Here is a 19,737-nt window from a genome sequence, read left to right as displayed (position 1 = left end):
CTCACAATAACCTCTGTCAACCTATTTTACCAGTCTCCAAGCAAAAAAATTCTATTTCTCACACTCTTGCTAACCACAGTCTTCCACAATTTCCAGAAGTTCTTCCCCTACCTACTGTGTATTGAAAAAAATTCTGTGCCCAATATTATTAAATCCTCTTTACTAACTTACATGTTTCTATCATATTAGCCAGCCTGGTTGGCCGAGTGGTTAGCGTAACCGCTCTCCAGCCAAAAGGCTGCAGGTCCGATGCAAAATTGGGATAAACTATGAAGAGTACAGAAGATGTTCTGGCCTTTGACTAAACAAGCACCTGAATGGGGTGCAAGTTCAATGTTGCAAAATAAGGTTTTAAAATTTGGGAAAAAAGAGAGGGATGTAGAATTTACGCTTAGTGGGGATATATTGTTGGAGATGAAGGAAATAAGAGATCATGGGGGTGATAGTGGATTCTAAACTTTAGAGGACACATTGCCAAAATTGTGAGTACAACACAACAAATTCTGGATATGATGAGGAGGACAGTGATTTGTAGAAGTAAGGAGATTCTTGTTCCATTGTATAAGGCTCTGAATTAGGCCACACATGGACTACTGTGCACAGATGAGATGTTGGAAAGGGTCCAGAGGTGACTTTGTTAGATCCTGAATGAAGGAATCTTGCAAAGAAATCATTCATTCATGGTCTAACATACTAAACTACACAAACAATGAGAAATACCTGCACATCAGCTGAAATTAAAGTGAAATTTCTTCACATATGTATAAAATTGCATTTTATTTTATGTACCATGTATTTTAATCTATTGTGATCATTCCAAGATCAAATTAGAGAATGTCTTAAAAGAGGAATTTGCTAATATTATTTAAGCCTCACTTTAGCTGTGTAGAATGATTGTGAGTCACCAGATAGATATTAAGTACCAATTCATGGAAGGTATACAACTACACGTGTCCAGCGTAACAGCGGAGGCAGTAGCTTACGTGGAAAGTATGTCGATGCGAATTCCGTGAATACAAGAGTATAACAGCAAAGGGGAGAGCAAGGGATGAACCCAAGGGGAGAAAAGATATAGGTTGTGTGCACAGGAGACTCCGAAAAAGGGGGCACTCGAACGAAGAATATAAGGGAATGAGCGCCGTATCGGATGTAGAATTTAATGTCTTAAATGTTAAAAATACCAAGCAATTTTAAACCTGGTTTTTCTCCATTTCCCAAGTAAGCAAACAGACAAACAAGTCCAGTTTGCACCTGCAAGTGATGCAAGTCTAACTGATCCTACAGGTAGTGCAAGACCAAGGCAACTTGTGGTAAAGGTGGCATAAGCTCTGATCACTAATCTTAATACTTACCCTTAATGCCAAAACACATCTCCAGTAGCAGACCAGTTGCGGTTCAAGGTCAAGTTAGAGCGTCAGAGCGTCCGGTTACTTTCGAGGATTCCAGTGGCAGACCATGAGATCCCCTGAGAGAGCTCCAGAAGTTTCCTTTCAACGTTCTTAAGGCTTGGATTGTGCTCCTGCGGTCGTCCGAGAAAGCTCTAAGCTGGTGGTAAGACTGACATTAGTGGTAAGAATTGCTTTATTTGTTCTTTTGGCTTTTTTGTTTTCAATTCACGGCCCTTCTGTTTTGACCAACGCAAATTGTATGGGAACTTACTTTCGTGGTATAGGGACGTCCTCTCTTTTTTAAAACAATGTCTTCGGTTTTACCGAGGGTGAGAACCCTCGGTTTCGAAATAGACATAGAGCTCCATAAGAGAACCTTTGCGAAAACTATCATAGATAGAGTGGGGGCGGACAAATTTCCGGTTTTACACTGTATGGGGGGGGGGGATATCAAGTTGTTTGCGCGAAATTCGCTGCAACACGTGAGCAACTGCTGAGTGGTATAGAGTGCAATGGGAAAGTCTTTCATCCTTTTGTGGTTGGAAGTGTTGCAAAAACAGTCAAAATAGAAAAGTTCCTGTTAGAATATCCAGAAGAAGATAAAGATATCACGATCAAAGTTTTCTCGAGATGGGGAGCCGTGAAGGACATAAAAATTGGCATGGACGCTGAGGTTCCTCAGTGGAAGTCGGGAGAGGTCTCATTCTCAATCATGATGAAGGAGGAAATCCCAAACTTCGTCATGATCAGATCAGCCCGGGTGATGGTTAGCTATCCGGGTGTAAAAAGACAGTGCTTTCGGTGCGGATCACTGGAGCACTTAGGCGCGGACTGCCCCAAGAACAAGTGCAGGAACTGCATGGGGGAAGGACATGCACTATCCCAGTGTGAAGCACCCTGTCTGAAATGTAGGGACACCACCCACAAAATCAACGTTTGTCCTAGTCGGACACTTGCAGAAAAAGCATTAGGCACTATTTCACCAATCACAGAAGCTACAAGGCAAGACTCACTGACCGCAGACAACACAGCTACAGGCACAAACATCTTAGACCCAGACATCTTTCCAGCACTCATAGCATTAAATGAAATAGAAACAGAAAGAGAAAACGAAGAGAAAACAGATGAAGCTCTCCCCAATCGGCCTCACAAGAAATGGTATAATGAAAGCGACGAGACATCAAGTGAGGACGAAAAAGACTCGAAGAGCCAGAAAAAAGATAAAACTACAACAACAGAAGCGTTGAAGAAATCTCCATGCAAAAACCAAGAAAGTATGAAGGAAAAAGAAGGAAAAGAAAAGAAAAAAAAAGACAAGGTTGTGAATTCGGAAGATGCCACCATTACTGGAAAAACGAACAAACAAGAGAGCCCAAAGGAAACAGAAGGGGTAACCACACGGTCAGCGAAGAAGACCAAAGATTCGTCGGTCAAAAAACCACCTACTAACAACACACAAGCTGAAATTGAAACAATAGAGGAACAAGAAGAGGTCTCAGAAGTAACAGGACAACCTCATAAAGGAACTCCAGGCAAAACTGAAACAAGGGCAATACCAGAACCCACAGAGATCCCCCTACGTGAAAGCGAACTCATTATTACTGCATTATCTCAAAGGGGACTCCGAGCAGAAGAATCTGCTAAAAAGGGGATAGAAGTTTTCGGAGATATTGAACTACAACTCACAGGGAAAAACGGACCCAACGTGGTCAGCGCGGAGTGGAATGATGTCTTTATAGAAGATATAAATAAAATCGACAGTGAGGATTGCTACCTAGGCCCGAATGGAGGCGATGAAGTGGGGACAGCTTTGCGCAGAGCCCTTGCAGCGGTAAATTACTACGGTAATGGCAAGCTACCCGCGCTAATCCTTAAAACCTACAATAGTGAACAGGAAGAATTAATTTTTGACATGTCGAAAAGGCTCTAGATTATTAGTACAGCTCTGCTAGTTTAAAAAAAAAAAAAAAAATCCTTTAAGTTTTGTTTCTGTTTGGTCCACATAGGAGGGGGGGTATCCTGTGAACCTGGGCTGCGAAGGCCTACATCGAGGCGGTGCAGCTCCTTGTGGGCTGCATCACCCAGGCCAGGCTCTTCCCCCACTTCTTTCAGTCTTAAATTGGTCATTCATGTCACCCAGCTGTTTCTTACTTTAGGTTTGTCCTTGCTAATTGCGCTGGTTTTTTCTCATGTCCTTCTTTCAGTTCCTCTTTGCAAAAAAAATATAAATAAAAAAAATAAATAAATAAAAAATAAAAAATAAACTTAATTTTATTAAATTTCATTACTAAATATTATTAAATTATTAACTTTCATTTAAAAAAAATGTAATTTTAATCACTTTAAACTTAATCTATTGCTTTTTTTCCTGGAACTTACTCCCTGCGAAACCGAAGAACAAGTAACCTTAAAGTTAGCATATTTATTAAGCAAGATGTTTAATAAGTGACAACAACAATCACCAGCTAATAGCAATTTTTAAATAGCGGTCTAAAGCAGGTAGTTGACGGATATCCTCCACAAACACCTGATAAGTTTTTTTTTTTGATTTGGACAAAGTTAAATGCGAACCTCAGGGTTTTGGGTTTATTTTTAAATTTGTTTTATATATGGTAATTTTTTCTTTATATAAAAATAAAAAAAAAAAAAAGAAAGAAAAAAAAAAAGAATAGGTAACAGGAGGTTATGTATATAGACTTCTTAGCCAAACCCACATTGTGGAACGGCTAAAATAGGTCGACTGAGGCCTCTTTTATCTCCTACTATCCTACTCTAACTTTCGTTCTTTCCCCTCACACTGTCTGCTGATCCTCAGCATGCTTTTTACCCCAAAGGCCGATGATGAGAAACATGAACTCCCATTCGACCTCAATAAAGGTCGAAACCGGTCTGGGTAGTGGCCCCTTGCCTTTAATACAAAACATCATACATCCCCTTCCTGGAGATGTGTTTTGGCATTACGGGTAAATATTAAGATTAGTGATCAGAGCTTATGCCACCTTTACCACGAGTTGCCTTGGTCTTGCACTACCTGTAGGATCAGTTAGACTTGCATCACTTGCAGGTGCAAACTGGGCTTGTTTGTCTGTTTGCTTACTTGGGAAATGGAGTAAAACCAGGTTTAAAATTGCTTGGTATTTTTAACATTTATTATACCCAAGGTAAAATACTTTCTCTCTTGTCTTATTGTTTTCCTGGTTCGGAAGTTAGCTGGTGGTTCAAGTAAGGGGGATGAAGCATCAGTGCTACGATGTCTGACGGCGAGCTTTCCTGAGAATGTTGTAGGATTCCACGCAGAGCTGAAGGTGAAAGTTTTTCCAGCCCTAGCAGAATTGAGCCCTCGCTGAAGAGTCCCATTGAGAGGAATAGAGATGTTTCCTGAGATGCAAAAAATCGAGTCCGTGATCGGCAGTAATTATGAAGATAGTGTAGCCCCTACGCTGGCGTGAGGACAGCCAATAGACAAGAGGTAACCAGACGTACATGTAGTGCAGAAGGAAGTCAGAAAAGGTTCAGTAAAGTAGAATTACTCTGTTTTGTGTTTAGAATTCCTTAGAAGAGAGAAAATTACTTGTGAATGTAAATTATGAACATTATTCTAAAGAACTTCATGGACAGACTCTAATTGGAAAGTTAGCCTCCTTTTGAGAATAAGAAGAATATTTTGGAAGAGGTCTTTTCGTGTTATATGTGATTGATTTGACATAACGAGATTAGGACTGTAAACTTATTGTAACTGAATAACATTAGAAAATGTTAGTTATATTATCTTATGAATAGCTTGCTGAATGGAATTTTAGCTTAACACCATATCATTTGCTATCTATCCCAATTATCAGTCACTGTGTCTTACATGCTTTATAACCTTTAATTTAAATTTAAAGTGTGTTGATCTTTTAACTCTAGTTTCCTTATGTAGTATTGAGATAAATTGAATGCCTGAATTTCTTTAGTGTATTTTGCTTTGATATTCCAATAAACATGATTTATTTGCCTATGCCTGAGTCATGCCTGATTACGATTACAAATTGCCACTTATAAAAATAGAACCTCTTTTGGGGGGAAGGAATTAGGTCACGACTGCAGTCGAAATCTATACAGCTGTATTAAAGTAAAATATAGTGTAAAAACGCCTCAAAATCTAGTATTGTCTACCTGAGTAAGGATCTTTTCTGCTATAGGATACTGGCTGGCACAGCATAATATAAATTTGCCAGTATCAGAAGAGGAAACAATCCTAGATGTAAGTATATTTGGAAGAGCCTAATGTAGCTCACTAGAAGTGGTGTTTGCACTCTACGGCGCTTGACCGCACGAAGAAAGGATTTGGTGGTTCAAATCTAGTCGCCGACTAGAGGAAATTTTCCTAAGCCCTTTTTCGGCCGGTTCCCGAGTTAGTTGATCTCTGGCATGGGCTAGCGGGTTTTTTCATCCCGTAAACTCAAGAAAATCGACCGTCGAACCCACACTATTTTCAGACATTAAAAATATTGTGTTAGGGTTAGAGACCACGAGATGGCGGCAGTAGTTTCCCACCTTCTTTACTGCGTACTGATGAATCAGTGATAGCCCTGGGCCAGCTATCTCTCTGATTGGCTACCAGTGGAGATTGAACTACCCACTCAGTCTCCAAAAGTTAGACAGGGTAAATGGCCCCGCCTACTCCCTATATACGGGAACAACACAGGCATTAGCTGATTTTTTTTTTTAAAGTATATTAGGCCTGATATCTGAAAAATGTAAAATAGTGATCGAAAGAAAGGGAAGGTATAAAATAAGAAAAACAACGACCTAACAATAAGGCTCTGAATTAGGCCACACATGGACTACTGTGCACAAATGAGATGTTGGAAAGGGTCCAGAGGTGACTGACTAAGGTAGTTTCTGATCTCTGGAATGTAGAATATGAGGAAAGGTTGAAAAGATGCAATTTACAGAGTCTAGTAGATAGGAGGAAGAGAGGTGATATGATAGAGGCATACGAGTTAGTAAGGGGTCATTATAGGATCAACGTTGAAGAGATTTTAGAGAAAATGGTGGGAGATCAAGGGAAAACCAGAGGTCATTCCTGGAAACTATATAAGGAGTGTGTAAGCAGGGAAGTGAGAAGCAGGATTTTTTGCATAGAGAGTTGTGAATGATTAGAATGCCTTGCCTGAGAAGGTGGTGTCTGTAGAGAATTTGAATGTGTTTAAGGTATGATGAGCTCACCTTTGCAATATGACCTCTACACATCAATTCCCTGTCCATAACCTGTAACATTGACAGGGAGTAGCATAGAGGCAGCCTGCCTCGTGGCACCGCTTAATAAGGATGCTCGTTCAGCCATATTGCGGTAGGTGCCATATTACGGCAATAGGATATTTTACAAATATATGCCGTTCGGTTTCGTTTATGTGCTTATTATATTTTAATAACAGAAAAATATAGTCATACATACTAAAGCTGAACATTTTAGAACACACTTATTAGATCAGTGTTTTTCAAAAACTTAAAGCTTATAAAGTTTTATTGTGTGATATCCCAGTAGAGCAAACATTTAATTAATATTATGTAATTGTTTTGCATTAATGTTTCTCTTGTAATAAAAACAAAATAGTAATTGGGGATTCTCTTATATTTTTGTCTTATAATCCATGAGGGGCGATATTTAATTGTTTGCCTCAGGACGCGATCTAATCTGGCGACAGTCTTGCCCATAACCATCCCCAAATCCTGGTTTCATCAACGTAGTTTACTGCTTGTGATTTCTTCATTCCAAAGTGCATAACCTTACAATTTAACCACATTAAACTGGCAGCCATTATCATTCACCAATACTATAAGTTTATTTAAATTATTCTGCCAGGATCGCTATACATCTTTATTAAGTATTACTGTACCCAGTTTTGCATCATAAGCAAGTAACTGGATATTTCTCCTTAAAGATTTGTTTTTCTTTTAAAATGCACTGAAATGCTTAGATATTGGTAATTATATTTATTTTATATTAATCATATGCACACACTATACCAGAATAATAAAATAAATCATTTTATTTGTTACGATGCAAATATTTCAAACTATCATCATCAGAGAACAAAAATATTTGCCACTATACATAGTACATTGAATCAGAGAGTTGCAGAAAAATTCAAATCCCTACTGAAAAAAGATCCAGCATGGTGACTTCTAGACAGGATAATATGAAGCTTCTTCACAGATATTATTATTATTATTACGGGCAACTCCAAGGAGTCCTTAGGCTCATCAAGGGAGGCCCTTGATGAGCCTAAGGACTAAAGTTTCTAAAGCTGGATACTTCTAAATATAGTATATGTTGCTGATCAGCTAATTAGCAATATGTTGCTAATCTTGTTTCGCTTAAGGGTCAAAGCAAAATAACTGGGATGAGACCTCCACATCAGCTTTCAAGAATGTGGAGAACTGACTAGGGCACTTCTGACCAAATGTCTAATCCTTACCTTCACATGGGGCACCCTGTTAGTAGGTATCTACTGGATACAGAATGAATGAAGATAGGCTGGCAATTTGGGACTACTTCTTCTTCATGTAGCTTCCTCAGTGAGAGGGTGCAGCACCATGTCCTTCCAGTTCTCTCGCTCTGTTGGTGGCTTTCCATTTTGTTTCTGCATAGTCATGTGATCCTGTCCATGATGTTATATCTTCAAGCCATGTCCTTTGTTTTTTTGCCTAAAAAACGAAGGACATGATACAGAATGAATGAAGATAGGCTGGCAATTTGGGACTTCTTCTTCTTCATGTAGCTTCCTCAGTGAGAGGGTGCAGCACCATGTCCTTCCAGTTCTCTCTCTCTGTTGGTGGCTTTCCATTTTGTTTCCGCATAGTCATGTGATCCTATCCATGATCTTCAAGCCATGTCCTTCGTTTTTTGCCTCTTCATCCTTTTCCCATAATTTTTCCTTCTAAAACTGTTAATATCCTCTATCCTGCTGAACTTCTCAGTACATGTCCTGCCAATCTCATCTTTCCCTGGATCATTTTCTGTAATAAAGATCTCTATGTTCTCATTCTCTATAGGACATCTGTCTTTGTCACATGTTCTGTCCATGGGATTTTCATATAGCCACATTTCAAAAGCCATTATCTGTTGCCTTACTCTCTTCTTGAATATTTAGGTCTCACTTCCATATGTGAAAATTGGCCACACTAATGTTCTTATCATTCTTATCTTTGTCTCGATACTCACAGAACTTCTGAGCAGATCTTTATTTTTCCAGAATGCATCTTTAGCTATGGCTGTTCTTATTTTGATTTCTTTATCTTGCTTTCCATCTGCAGTAAAGTAGGTGCCTAAATATTTGTATTCTGTTGTATGTTCAATTTTCATATTGTTTATGAATATTTCTGCCTCGGATCTGCTTTCTTTTTAGATTTTTATAAATTTGGTCTTTTTTGCATTTATATCTAATCCAAATTCTTTACCTTCTTCAATTAGTAGCTGCAGTAATTTGATTAATTTGTTTCTGTTTTCTGCTATTAGAATGGTATCATCAGCATATCTAAGATTGTTGTATTTTATATCATTGATACTAATTCCTATTTTTTGTTTTTCAATCTTTTTCATCACTGTTTCACTATAGATATTAAATAGATTTGGTGAAAGGATACAACCTTGTCTAACTCCTCTTTTTAGTTTTACTACAGAAGTCTCATTTAACAATGAGACTTCTGTAGTAAAACTAAAAAGAGGAGTTAGACAAGATAATCATGTACTTAAGTAATCTTAAGTACATGATTATCTATGTCTAATTTATCTAATATATTGCACATTTTATTTGGGACTTAGCTGTCCAAATTGTACTCTCTATTGGTTTAAACCACAAATGCATATGATGGAACAACATGATGAGATTTCATGCCAGTTGGAGCATCGCCTGGTTAAATAAGGCCCTGCTGTTTTTGTTAGGGAACCAGAGCAAATAGTCAAAACTCAGATACCAGAACAAGTTCTAACTCAACATCTAGAAGATGAAGAATAAACCCAACATCAGAAGAACTGAAGACAGGACCCATCAATATAAACTGTATTAATGGATAGGAAATTGAACTTGCAGAAGAATCGGAAAAGTACCACACGGACATAATTGGCATTACTGAGACAAAGAAGACAAAACCAGGCCTTACTAAATAATATGATCTTACAAAATAATAAGTATTGAATGTTATTTTCAGGCAATAATGATCAAGGAAAGGAAGGAGTAACAATAGCATTCAACACCAAACATGAAGATGAACTTGTTGATTGGAAAGCAGTTTCAAGTAGCGTTATCTGGGCAAACTTTAAAATGGGGATATGGACAATGAAACTTATTTGTGCATATGGTCCCACAGAAGGTTCTTCCAAGGAAAAAGTGGAGAAATTTTTTTTTGAGTCAGAACAGGCAGCTGACATAAAGAAAATGGAAAAACAGGTCCTTATTGGAGATCTGAATAACAGAATAGGTAATGAATTCCACCCTGGCATATAGGAACATTTTTGGGAAATTTGGAGAAAAGGGCAAAACTAATAATAATTATTATTATTAGCTTTAATAATTATTATTATTATCATTATTGGTAAGTATTTGCTGGATTTCTGCTCAAGACATGGACTAGTCATCACTAACACCATGATTCAACAGAAAGATGTCCACAAGTTCATATGGAGAGAACACACAAGAAATAAGAAAGCCTCACTGACTAGTGTCATTGTTGATAGTGATATCTTCTTGCTCTTTCAGGATACAAGAGTGTACAGGGAATTTGAAATTGGAAGTGACTATTACTTAGAACTAAGCAGGATAAAAATGGATATCACATTGAAAAGAACAGTATGTAAGAAAGTTTTAAAAAGAATTTAAGATGAGATGCCCAAAAGCTTTGAAAAGTAAATTCTAGACTTGACTATACAAGCATTATTGAAGAAGTTGTTTGCAAGGATAGAAAATAAAAACACCATGGTTGACACAAGAAGTTAAAGAAGCAGCCCTGGAAAAGAAGGAAGCATACCAAAAGTTCCTAGCAAATAAGTCGACAGATGCCCAAAAGCTTTGAAAAGTAAATTCTAGAATTGACTATACAAACATTATTGAATAAAAAGTGAAACAAATTGAAAACAAGAAAACCAAACCTTGGAGTCTCAGTGGAAAACTCTGAAGAAGACATTGACTGATTCAGCTAGGGAGGATGTGGTAAAGTTGTTTGCAAGAATAGAAAAATAAGAACACCATGGTGGACACAAGAAGTTAAGGAAGCAGTCCTGGAAAGGAAGAAAGCATACCAAAAGTTCCTAGCAAATAAGTCGGCAGATAACCAAAAGAATACCGAGAAAAATGAAAGAGAGCTAAGCTGTTTAGCTTAAGTTAGCTACTTTAATAGCTAAACTAAAGTCATGGGAAGACTTTCATAAGAATATAGAAAATAAATATCAGGAAGGTGGCAAAATGCTGAAGTGGCTTAAAAATGTAGGAGAGAGTGCTGTAAAAGGAATCAAAGATGATAAAGGTGACATGAAAACTGAAGATAAGGCTATCTTAGATGTCTGGAGTAATTACTGTGACAGAAATATACTACAAAATTTTCAAAAGGAATGCACAGAGAAGTACACATCAATACTTGAGGTAGAAAAGCCATCAAAACTTGACATGTGGAAAGGTAGCTGGAGTAGATGATATCTGATCAGAAATGTTAAGTATAGAGGTATGAAAGTTTTGCAGTGACTACACTGCATAATTCAGAGGGCCTGATCAGAAGTTCGAATTCCCAATGGAGTAGAGCTCCCATAGTGCCTATCTATAAAAAAAAGGAATAAAATTGAATGTGAGAATTACAGAGGAATTTCTTTACTAAGTTTCAGATAAGATTTATGTAAGAATACTTGAAAAGAGGCAGGGAAAGATTGTGGAAAAGAAACTTGGAGAAGAACAAGCTCGGTTCAAGCCAAATAGAGGTTGTCAAGATCAGATTTTCGCTTTAAGACAAATAGTTGAGAAATCATGGGAACATGACAGGGATCTGTACTTAAGTTTTGTAGATCTGGAAAAGGCACGTGACAAGGTGCCCAAAGGAAAACTCTTCAAAACATTACAGTTATATGTGGTGAATGATACATTATACAAAGCAATATATAGTCTGTGTTTAAATTTCAATCAACAGTTAGAACTGAAGGAAATACAGGAGGATGGTTTGATATAAAATCAGGGGTAAGATAAGGATGCACATTATCTACACTCTTATTCATCATCTATATGAATCACATTATGAAAGAAAGTGGCACCAAGACTGATATAAGAATTGGAGATGTCAAACTTAGATCTTTACTTTATTATTATTATTTACATCCAACCTTCATAGAATCGTGGAAGGTACATACTTTTGCAGACAATGTTCATCCAACAATGCCTTAAAATGACTCAATGTGTCTATGAGGGTGGTCTAAAAAATTCTTGGCCTCGACCATAGATGGCAACACTATCGGCAAGATTTTTTTTTTCTAAGTTGGTACATCTGTCATAAGCATCCATGCGAAATTGCAAGTCATTCTGTCAAGTAGTTTGTTTTATACAGCTGTCTAAAACATAAGTGTTGTCTGTATTATCCCTTGAGATGGATAAAATTGAGTACGTGTGGTTATAAAATTCTTTGTAAAAGAAGGTTTAAAGCCAAAAGAAATTCATTCGAAGTTCATAAAAGTTTATGGGCACTCCTCTCCTTCATTTTCAACCATTAAGAAATGGACTGCCGGGTTTAAATGAGGCTGTACCAGCCTTGAAGATGATCCACATGCAAGACATCCAAAAAGTGTACCAGAAATCATTGATCAAGTGCACGATATGGTATTGGATGACCAGCGAGTCAAAGTGCGTGAAATTACTAAGACTATAGGCATTTCAAAAGAACATGTAGGATATATTTTGCACAAAGAATTGCAAATGAAAAATCTTTGCACAAGACGGGTGCCGCATTTGCTCACAGCAGATCAAAAACGCAATAATGTGGAAATCTCTGAACAGTGCTTGGAGTGTTTTAACAAGAATAAAACTGATTTTGTGCATCGATTTATTGCTATGCATGAGACTTGGATTCACCATTACACACCAGAATCCAAACAGCAGTCAAAACGGCAGACAGAAACCGATTGCTCAGCACTAAAGAAGACAAAGTCAATTCCATCAGTAGGAAAGGTCATGGTATCGCTGTTTTGGGATGCTAAAGGCATTTTGTTTATTAGTTATCTTGAAAAGGGTAAAAATAACTGGGGAATATTATTTCGATCTTTTAAGCAGCCTAGATAAAAAAATTCGTGAGAAAAGACCCGGTTTGCAGAAGAAAAAAATCATCATTCATCAGGACAATGCACCTGCCCATGAAGGTAGTTTGGCAAGGGGAAAAATTATGGGATCTGCACTATGAATTGTTGAAGCATTCACCCTATTCCCCAGATTTATCTCCCTCTGACCTCTATCTCTTCCCAAAACTAAAACTCTTCCTCACTGGTCAGCGTTTTTCTTCGAATCAAGAGGTGACTGGAGCTATAGGGGGGATATTTTGCAGATCTTACTGAGAACCACTACAGGGACAGGATAATGGTGCTGGAGCATCGCTGGAATAAATGTATTAGTCTTAAGGGAGATTATGTTGAAAAATAAAAATAATTTTGAAATTATAAATTCGTTTTTTCATTGTTAGGCCGAGAACGTTTCAGACACCCTCGTACAGTAACAACACACTCAGGCAATGCCTTTCATTCACCTGACAATCTCAATGCAAAGAACTGGCTCCTCACTCCACTGCTCACACCCTATTTATACACTTTCCACTGATGTGCTAACCTCTTCTCTCATTCTATGAAAAATCTCTTCCATGTCTACCTGATAACAATCCCTAACTAGCACTTTTGTCTGAATCATATTTTCCCTCTTCCTCCTATTCATGAGGCTTTGCAATTTACATTTTCTCAATCTGTTCTTGTACTCCAAATTCCAAAGATCACTGACAACCTTTGTAAATCTTCTGTGGACCCTTTAAAACATATCATCGTCACGATGAAAACCTGGCAACCAGATCTGCGCCCAATGATCCATATGAGACCTGATCAAGGCCTTGTACAATGGCATCATAACTTCTTTATTTCTGCATGGCAGGGTTACCGCTTCATTGCCATTATCCGATGTGATGTCTTCACAACTTATGCAATGTGGCCGCTTAATTTCAGTACTTTGTCTACCACTACTCCCAGATCTCTAATTTACTCTACCTCCTTTAAAGTTTCACCAACAAGTGTATACTTTGCATCCCATTGTTGCATACCAAATTTCAAAATCTTACAATTTGCAACACTGAACTGATTTCCACTTACTGCCCATTCATGCAATCAATTCAAGTCCTCCTGCAAGGCCATAACATCTTCTTGACTCTGCTCACTATCACTATATATCACTAGTTAAACTCATCCTGATATCATTAATATACAAATTGAACAATGCTTCTCTAAACTGACCCCTGCATTACACCACTTGTGAATTTCCTATTATGGGATACTGCACCCTGCACCCACATATACAACTTTCTGATACCTATCTAACAGCCAGTCACTGATCTAACTCAGAAATCTGTTAGCCAATATCATCTGTTTCAATTGATTTAATACTTTGTCGTGTGGGAGCCTATCAAAAGCTTTTGCAAAATCCAAGTACACCACTGTATATGCATCTCCCTTGTCCAAGGTATTTGTCACCATGTAATAGTACATAAGTAAGTTAGTAAAACATGATCTCCCTTAAACAAACCCATGCTGATAACCACAGAGAATATTGCTGTTTTCAACCCAATTCTGTATCCTACGTCTCAACAATCTCTCTCTAGTACCTTCACCACAACTTCAGATATACGATTGGCCTATAATTTGAAGCCACAGCCTTATCATCAGCTTTATGCAGTGAAACAATTTTAAACTTTTTTTTCCATTCTTTTGCAATCTGTACTGTTGTTATGACTCTTATTAAACAAGCATGCCAATGATATTGTCCTCTCTGGAACATTCCCTTAAAATGCATGATTAAATGTCATCAAATTCTATCACATTATTGACATCAAGGTTATTTCCTCAAACAGTTCCTGCTCACTCACTCACAATTAAGCCATCCTCTCCTATGTCTTCTACCCTTTCTTCATGATTCCACCCTGATCGGGATGAAACACCCTTATAAATTGATCAATGAATACCTCAACAATGTCTTCTGCACAGTTACCATTTTCATCCATTAAACTTTTGATTTCCTTTCTGAGTCACTCTCTTGGCTTGTTCTTTATACCCTTCATGAAACTGATTATTACTATTATTCATCTTGTACTGCCTTCATAGTACCTTCTTCTTCCAGATTTCATGCTTAAGCCCCCTCATTCATCCATTTTACACCTACCTTATTCAGACCTTTGGACTTCAAAATACATTCACACATTGATGCTGTTATGTATTTTTTTGTCAGTTCCCAAGTAGCATTTATTTCTTTGCCTCTCAACTCCTATGCTATAGCTCCAAGCTGACTCTTAAGCTTGTCATAATCACCAGCCTTATTATTATTATTATTATTCAGACCTCCATGGAGTCAAAAGACTCATCGCGGGAGGTCCTTAAGAAACACAAAATCTATCAGGACTCATCGTGGGAGGTCCCCTCCTAGGAAACATGAAGTCTACATACCACTCCTTAAACTCATTGACCATTCTCACTCTCACTACTCTATGAGGCAATGCATTCCATGATTCAACCACCCTCCATGCAAAGAAACTACTCCTCACCTACTTTCTCACAGTTTCCTTTCGTAACTTCCAGGGATGGCCCCTTGTCATGATTCTTTCCAGCTGTTCAACCAAGCGAAAGAACTCCCCCAGTGTCAACCCTGTAATCACCTCTCAACAGTTTAAAAGTCTCAATCATATCACCCCTCCTTCTTCTATCCACCAAACTTTGCAGTCCACACTCCCTCAGCCGATCCTCATAACTAACATTGTACAGTCCCGACACCATCCTTGTTATCTGCCTTTGTACCCTTTCCACAGTTAATTTATCCCCTTCAAATCCTGGGGACCAAATCTGAGATCTTATAATTCCACATATATCCATTTCTCACAGACGTCCACATATGGCTAGCCACAACCCAAATTATCACTTCATGATCTCTCTCTCTCACCAACTGGAGGAAAGTGTGAAACCCCACTCCCAATTATATTCTCTGACAATATGATCAGATCTAAAGCTCTCAATCCTTGCATGCCCTTCTTTCCATGCTGCCTCAGATACTTATCTCTCAAGAACTCAAAAAATTCATTTTCCTTATTCACAAATGCTATTATTTCTTCATTCAAATAATCACCCTTCCTCTGTTGACTTATCCAAGTTGTTTACATTTCTTCATCGCCACCTTCCATATTCCTAGGTTTATAACAACATTCAACTAAATATCTTCCTCTCAATCTCCACGTTACATCACACTGCATCATAACCATTGCTACTATTCCCCCCTCCCTTTCATGTCTACCACCCTAATTCCCCTGCTATCATCAGCAGCACTTTCCCTCCCTTCTTGCCCTCTCTATCCTCATGAAAAATACTGTATCCTTCCATTTCTATTCCTGTTACAATATCATCTTCATTCAACCATATTCTACTTATTGCAATGATTTTGAGGTGAATAATCTCAATCACGGAAACCATTTCATTCCCCTTATTTGATACTTTTGGCATTTGTAAACAAACACAGCAGTTCATTTTTAGGTCTATAGCTAGTCCTATCCAAGCCATGTGTTGGTTGTGATTTCCCTACCACATCTGCCCAATCACCTTTATCACCACTTACTACATATATCTGCTCAGTCTCAACTTCCCCACACACACACACACACATCACAATATACTCTATCTCAATATACACATTCACTGCTACTTTCAACACCACTCTCCCTACACCATGTGTCCCTGTCTACCCAGGCTCGCCCCGTTTCCCTGTTCATCTTGTGTTCCCGTTCTCTCTTCTTCTCTTACACTACCATTGCTTCCACTGCCAAGCACTCCTGTTTCTTCAGTACCACTCTTCTGATCTTTCACTTCATTTCTTACATGCAGCACACACTGTACTTCCATTTGGCAGCACTTTCTCCAGTACACTCACTCCAAAGCCATTTAAATGCAACCCATCATGCCTGTATAATTCCATTCTTCTCTCAAACACATGCCATACATCCACAAACTGTACTCCCTTCTCCCCCACACAGATCTGCTAGCATACCATTCATGATTTCAGCTCTCTGTCTCAATTCATCATTGTCATACCTCAGCAACACTCTGACAACCTTTCCTACTAAAATGTTTTGTTTCACTCTTCTCAATAACCTCTTGATAATCACCCTAACATACTCCTTATATCCACTTAAATCATTTGTCCCTACGACCACCACTAGTTCTCTTGCTCGTTTCCTCCTCATGTCCAAAGACTGAATTATCCCATTTATTCTTCCTCCTGGATAGTAGACCTCATGGATTCTCTCATTATCTAATTCTCTAACCATGGAATCTTTATACGTTTTTCTTTCATTCTATTCTTTTGCACACTTTCATTAGTTTCCACTAAAGAACCTCCGTAGCTCAGTCAGTATAGAAACCCTTTTAACAGAATGACCTGGGTTCAATTCCTGTCCATCATGTAAGGAACTGTTATATGGTCTCTTTCGACTAAAAGGAGTTAGTCAGTCTCATGCAGAAGTAGAGGGTTTTTCATCCTCAGAACAAGCAAACCGTCCCTGTGAACATACATGAATCTACAGTCACAAAATACATACTTAATCCCTCATTAGGAGGGCTCAACTCATCATAAGGGATGGGGGAGAGGAAAGTGGGGAACCCCATACAATATAAATAAATACTATTTGTCTCATATCAATCTGAATATTCCTCATTTCATTTTTCATTTTCAGCAACTGTTTCATCAAATCTTGCATTCTGACAATTTCACTCTCTGTCACTCCTGTAGCCTCGCAACCTCTAGTTCTGCTGCACCATACTTCCATTTCCCCATTCATACTTTTTTTCGCTCCCTTACTTACTTTCACTTCTACAATCTTGCTTTTTCTAACTTTCTCTTCTATATTCTTGCATTCTTTCACTCCCTCAGTTTCACTAGGTTTCATTTCATTTATGCTATCTTTTATCTTTTCACTCTGTTTCGCATTCATTGCTAATAATATACTGCACTTCCTACAAATCTATACCTTCCCTCGTCTCCCATCCATTCTCTCCACAAACATATCCTATACACTCTGCCATGATAACATATTACACTCACAACATTAAATCAATTTTGAAAAGTCAATTTCGTAAACACCACTTGGTTTTTGCGGCAGTCGCCTAGTTGCACTGGTCGATGCCAGCATGGTTGACCTCGAGAGTACTGCCATTGTGCTCTGTTTAATAAATAAGAAATCTAACAATTTAATAAATCACACAGACACAGTTTATTCTCAAAAATAAATAGTTCAACACTAAAATTCAAGGAATACTGCCAATTATTACTCAAGGCACACTTATCTTTTTGGGAGCTCTTTACCAACACTACACACCTTACAGCTCTCTAGTGGCCAAGCACTTTATGCACATAATGATGTTGTACTCCTAAACACACCTAGTGCAAGTCTCCAGGATTCACTAACTAAATTGATTAATAACAGCTGCAACAAATTTGGTATGAAAATCAGCAATATTATATTGCTGATTTTCAAACCAGTTTTAAGTTATGGATTGGAGAGTAGGGTTAGAAATAAGGCACTTGATGAAAGACTAGAGACCACAGATACAAGGGTTCTGAGAAAAATTAGGGGAGTGGGACCAATGCCATCAATTGCAGAATCATATTAAAAATGAAGATATTAGAAAGGAACTTGACATTATTAGCATTCAAGAATGTGTCAGCAGAGCTAATCTAAGGTGGTATGGCCACTTAAATAGAATGGGTGAAGGAAGGTTAGCAAAACAGGTGGTTGATGACAAGACAGCAGGAAAGAGACCCAGAGGAAGACAAAAGTCTAGGTGGATTGAATAGTCAGACGTGCCTTAGAAACATGAAATATTAGATATGACAATATTAGAGTGCTTACAAGTAATAGATTGATTTGTAGGAAAATTGTTGATAGGAGATTAATAAGAATGTAAGCTTAATCATGTAGTACTTTCATAGTAACCTGAACACCCCATGGGGATTGTTGTTGTTGTTATGTGCCATCCAATCATTTTCGACTCTTGGTGATCCTGTGAGCAAAGGCTCTCCATCCCATTCGGTCTCTTGTTCTTTCTCTCAGCAATTGTAATTTCATGTTGGTAAGTTCTTTTATGTTCTCCATCCAACTCTTTAATAGTCTTCCTCTTCTTCTCATTCCCTTCAATCTTCCCCAACATAACTGCCTTTTCCAATGATTCATTAGCTTGCATAATATGACCAAAGTACATCCACTTGTGTTTAGCAATTTCTCCGAGGAGCAACCTGTCTTTATATTCTCTAAAATCTTCTTACTGGTCACTCTTGCAGATGAGATTCCTAATAGTCTCTTCCACACCCATAATCCAAATGAATTAATTTGCATTTTATTTTTCTTCTTAATAATCCAGCTTTCACATCCACATATCACTACTGACAATTCTTACTTTTGTGGCCTTACTCACACCTCTATCGTTCATAATTTTTGTCAGGTTTAACAACATCATTTTTTTTTCCTCATGACTATCCTTCTTTTAATTTCATCTTCACATTTACCATCGTTTCTGATTCTGGATCCAAGTAAATCATAACTTTCAAAAATTTCTATTTTATTTCCCTCTAATATAAATTCATTTAAATTGCCAGAAGTTATCACTTTTGTTTTGCTGATGTTGAAATTAAGCCCAGCTTTGTTACTTTCCATCTTAACCAATAGAATCAATCAGTCCAGATCTTCCTTAGTTTCTTAGATCCAGCTGGAATTAAGATTGGTGGCAGAAATATAAATGGTTTAAGATATGCAGATGAAACAACCCTTAAACCATTTATTTTTCTGCCACCAATCTTAATTCCAGCTGGATCTTTGTCTAAATCAGCCATTCTCATAACACATTCACTATAAATATTAAAAACGTAGGTTGACAGTATACAACCCTGCTGCATCACTTTTTATACTTGAACACTGTTTTTCCAAACACTGTTTTTACTGAAGCTTCTTAGTTGTCATACAGCTCTCTTATCAAAAGAATCAGATGTGCAGGTATTATCATTGATCTTATTACAATCCACAGTCTGTTGTGATCCATGCAATCAATAAAACA

The 19,737-nt window shown here is 37.8% G+C and overlaps 1 protein-coding gene across 2 annotated transcripts in view; it reads right to left on the bottom strand.

Moving 5' to 3' along the window:
- LOC150104419 (cyclin N-terminal domain-containing protein 1-like) overlaps positions 1 to 19,737 on the bottom strand; it is a 254,807-nt gene that overhangs the window by 54,859 nt on the left and 180,211 nt on the right. The gene's annotated exons all lie outside the window — the stretch shown is intronic.

The sequence above is a fragment of the Typopeltis vanoorti genome, chromosome 8 (assembly GCF_054136105.1).
Source record: "Typopeltis vanoorti isolate ZY-2024b chromosome 8, IOZ_Tvanoo_1.0, whole genome shotgun sequence".
In the NCBI taxonomy this organism is placed as follows: domain Eukaryota; kingdom Metazoa; phylum Arthropoda; class Arachnida; order Uropygi; family Thelyphonidae; genus Typopeltis; species Typopeltis vanoorti.
The sequence above is the reverse complement of the archived record's forward strand: the minus strand, read 5'-3'. Positions and strand labels throughout refer to the sequence as shown.